The sequence below is a fragment of the Octopus bimaculoides genome, chromosome 22, assembly GCF_001194135.2.
Source record: "Octopus bimaculoides isolate UCB-OBI-ISO-001 chromosome 22, ASM119413v2, whole genome shotgun sequence".
Lineage (NCBI taxonomy): Eukaryota > Metazoa > Mollusca > Cephalopoda > Octopoda > Octopodidae > Octopus > Octopus bimaculoides.
Window position 1 is genome coordinate 22253292 of NC_069002.1, and position 5000 is coordinate 22258291.

The following is a 5000-nucleotide window of genomic DNA, read 5'->3' on the forward strand; positions in this document are numbered from 1 at the left end:
ATATATATATATATATATATATATATATACATATATACATACAAATATATATATATATTAATATATATACACATGTTTATATATGAGTGTGTATATATATAACATGAAAATATTGGGTTAAAAACCGCTTGGATAGAAAGTAGAAAGCTGACTCAAGCAGTTTTTTTAAACCAAATATTTACACGTTATTATTTATAGCATTAGCTACTTCGATTCCCATCGTTAAAAACGAATTATTTCACGTTCTCTCGAAATTTCTAAATTCTTGTGCCATAAACAACAGACAAGTTCTATTTTCCTTGTGTGCCTTAATCAGAATTCACTGTTGCTAGCGTTTGGGTCAGGTTGTCCGGTTTGAAGCTGACTTCCTCCGATCAGTGTCAGAGAAAGCCTGGTATGTAAAGGACCGCGACCGCAGTCGCTCCTTCCGTGACTAAACGGTTCGAAAAACAAAGCGCATTGGATTATATGCTTAAGAAAGAAAGAAAGAAAGAAAGAAAGAAAGAAAGAAAGAAAGAAAGAAAGACATTTAAGATAAGAATGTTGCTTAGGTAACCCGGATTTTACGTTCCAAAATGGAGTTTTGCCTGATAGTTCTGTTCCTTTTGAGGGGTCTTTTTGAGTTTGCGTTTTAAAGGAATCTTCATTCGCGCCCTGAGGGAAGAATCCAACAATCATAGAATTAGAAAGCGAAATTTTGTCCCGTGTTAACATTAAACATGAGAAACTGAGTTTCCTGTTGCGATAGACTGACAACTGACATCTACTCGAACCCTTAATCAATAAATGTCAGATGCAAATTAGATTTTAAGGAATGTTATTGATGATACAAAAACGAAAATGAGTCGGACCGACAGGTATATTTGAAATTCTTTTTATTTCTGACCAGAATTTCCGCCGTGAATTGCTATGCCTAGTTTTAGCTGTATCTAATCTGTGGTCAAGCACTCAGTCACACTTCTTTTATATTTGCAGCTTTTTAAAGAAGTCTTAAAAGTTATTAATGTCATAGTTTATAGCAGTAATATCATTGGCATAACTGAAGTTACGGATTACTGGATCTCCTTCAGAGAATCCATAAATAGTTTCTTCAGTTCTTTAGATGACTACAACCACAACAAACAGAATAGAATAACCTTTAAAAAACGTCCACATGCTTAGCATCTTTTATTCTATCCGCAAATCTAGTCGTACCAAAATCGCTCTTAATATCAGATTGCGGATCGACCTTTATATAAAGATTTAAGGAGGGCGATGTAATCGTTCTGGTTAGGGCTGCCTTCTGGAACTTTCCACAGTAATGAGAGGTTTATACTTTCGAATGGCTTAGTAAAATCGATGAAAACAATATGAACTGGGCTTTTTGAATTCAATTGATTTTTCATCATTTGCAGCAAGGTAAAATGTTTAGTGCATGGTGCTTCTTCCGAGTTGGTATGTAGGAGAAGGGATGTAGGAGCAGAGGTTCTTTTTATATAAAAATCAATAACGGTCATGAATAATTTATAATTGTGACTTTATTGGTCGATAATTTTTGCATTTGGCTCCAATATCTTTTAAAATATCTGCTTAGCCTGCTTTTGCTTCAAAAGCTCTGGCTGTTCACGTCGCTTCCACACAAGAATGTTTCTGTGGATGGTCAGAGGAGAAGAACTGGATGCAGTAGACACTCGTATGTAGAGATGCTACACAATTTTCTAGTTCGCGGTGTAACAGGTTGTAGTATGATTCTGTTTGATATACAAACGTTGAAATTTGTGGAATCTCTTTTTGGCAACAATATCCTTATTACCTGTCAAACTGTCTTTGCTCCTTTATTCTCAGCTTTTACTGCTCCTGGCATCTCACAGTATGGAACAATAATTATTAAAAACAGTCTTAAGCGTGATCTATTGGAATATTTGAGTATCTTGCTCCAGCTGTGACTAACGCTCTTGATACGTTTAGCCAAACCAACAATAATAATAAATTCTAGTCGTGATAATGCCGTAATTCGGCCCTCTTTAAAATAGATATATCGGTGGGTGAGGATATCACATAACGTCTGCCTTTATTGCTTTTACTAAACCACAGTTGTTGATAAAAAATAATTCCAGTGCAAATAATCCAAGATCAATTTTAATTTTCGGCCAAGCGGAAACTCTTGTGCTCAGCCAAGAGCACCGCTGATACGCTCCTCTAACTATTTAAGTTGAAGATAATTCTCTTGTCGTACACAATGGCCAGAATCCTTTCACCTGCGTCACTTGTTCTGACAACTTCTTTTGTTTAGATACTAGTTCCAGCTTTATATATTCAAACACCTCTTCTTGTTAAACTCCCCTCGAAAATGTGACACCGCATTTACGAAACGATGCCATGGCGTCAGAATAATAATTAATAAAGCTTCCATTAAAATTAACGAATCAAGAAGTAATCATCTTTCCTTGTCGTCTTTTGGCGATTTCGCATCCACCATTCTCCCACCGAAACAATGACCAACTGTGGAACCCTTGTTTATCTTTTATGTTTTACCTTTCACTTTTTTCAGTCATTGGACTGTGGCCAAGCTGGAGCATCGCTCTGAAAAATTTTTTAGTTGAATGAATCGATTCCAGTACTTATTTTAAGTTTAGTACTTATTCCGTGGATCTTTTTTGCCGAACCGCTAAGTTACGGGAACGTAAACAAACCAGCTCTGGTTGCCAAGCGGTGCGGGGACAAACACATACCCAATGACGCGTGCGCACTCACATACACACACACACACACACACACACACACACACACACACACACACATACATTTATATATATATGTGTGTGTGTGTGTGTGTGTTCCTTTCTGTCGAAGAGCTTAGGCTCGAAACGTAAAAGACTCTCTCACTTCCCGAGAGTTAAACTAATACATCTGTTTGTTGTCTTCATCTTTTGTTGTTTTTTTTCTGTAAATTCTCACTATATATATATATATATATATATATATACGACGTGCTTCTTTCAGTTTCCGTACACCAAATCCACTCACAAGGTTCTAGTCGGCTTTTATTAGTTTGTTTGGGGTTTTTTTCAGAAAGACGGTAAATGGTCAATCCCTTACGCAGGTTTAACTTGATTCTTCATCTGCTTTGTAATTAGAACTCTTTTACGATATACTGATATTTATCATCTTAATAAATGATAACATTATCAAATAATAAACATTATCAATGTCATCTCTAATAACATGTTTAGTTGTTCTCGCAAACATAGAACTCGTTGTTTTATTCTGTATGCATTTTAAAAGACCGGCTGCTATTTTTGTTATAGCCATTTCTCTTGCTCCAGACCCGTTCTTGGCAGATGATATTCTCATTTAAGTCGAAAATATTTCTATCAGAACGATAATGAAATATCGATTCAGTAGATGAAGTTGAATAAAAATCTAAACAAATTCTTTTCTTTTCACTCCTTTATAGTCTCCGCGTAGTCTTGTAATCTCGATCCATGTTTTGCACAACCAGTAAAAGAGAGGATCCTTTGCTCCTTCCAAGAGTAACTACTTCTGAAAGTCTTCATTAATCAAATTCCTCAGATTTTTTATGATTAATCCTGGAATTGCTGAGAGAATGGTCGCAAGCATTGAAATAGGTTTAAAGGCATATTCACCAAGAAGAGGTTTCATTAATACATATTTAAGCCGCCTACACGCTTCTAAGTTATCGAACAATTCCTCGTTCGGGAAGTCTTTGTAGTTCATCTGCCTCAATTGGCAAATATGATCACCAATAATAAATGTCTTAGGAAACAGTGGCTCCAGTTTGTTATCGATACAAGAGAAATGATCCATGCACAGCAGATAATAAACACAGCTGTGCTTCTTAAGGATGAACAGGGAATTATAAAGTCGAGTAGATCAAATAAGTAATATCAGAAATGTTGATAATGGGCAAAATATAGAATCAGTCCTTCGAGCTTTCACTAATGTTTATTAAAGATTGTAATTTAATAACTCGAACATGAATGAGTATTACAAAACTTGTTTAATTACATTCTAGAACAACAAAAGAAATTAAACCAATTCGTTTCTGCAAGATTTGATATCATTTTTCTTATAAAAACACCATATTTTGCCAACTGTCACGTGATCAGGACTATTTAATATGGCTGCCAGTGCGATGAAACAATTCGGCTGTTCAGTTAGAGAAAGCATCTACGAGAAGACCCGTACGATTGTTACTACAGCTGTATTTGGATAAATTGTGTACAACTTGATTATTATACTCAGGAGAGTGTTTTATTTCTATAACCACCATAACAGCTTGCATTTGTAATGAAACTTTAAATTCTATTTTAACGTTAATATCAAACAATTTAAAAGGTTGATTTCTCGATCTCTCGGCTGCTTCTTTCATTGTCCAGTTTTATTTCCCTGTTTCATTTGTCCGCATAATCACTTCTTTTACGCCTCTGTCTTCCTGTCCTCTGCTGACAACCGAATGATACGTATTTCTGAGGCCACAACACCAAGAAGTACATCAGCGGGGTTTCTTTTTCATCACGAGAGAAGTGAGAAAGGATAATGCAGAAGCGTAAACAATACCAAACAAAAATACAATTTTCAGAATGGTTTTAATGATTGGGGAGAAAAGTCTAATGTCTCTAAACGATGCTGCAATACGTGAACAACAGCACCACCTTATGGTGTGGTCCGCTTTGAGAAGGATGTAGTCGTTGTTGACTTGACTGTGCCATGGAAGGCTATAGCGAGACTAAGGAAGGTGTGAGAGGAACAAGGATACCTTTATGACATCTACATTGGTGATGGGATGTCGGAGACTTGTAACTAGACCCACAGTGTTCTAATATTGGTCTCAGGAAGAAAATCAGAGCTGGAGCCGAAGAATTTCCAAAGGAAACAAACAACGTTTTTTATCACCGATACAGCAACGTCACGTGAAAGGAGAGCGAAGAATATAGTTTTGATAAGTTGTGAACCAAAATAATGGGTGCCTGTTGAACTATGGTTGCAAATTCCATGGT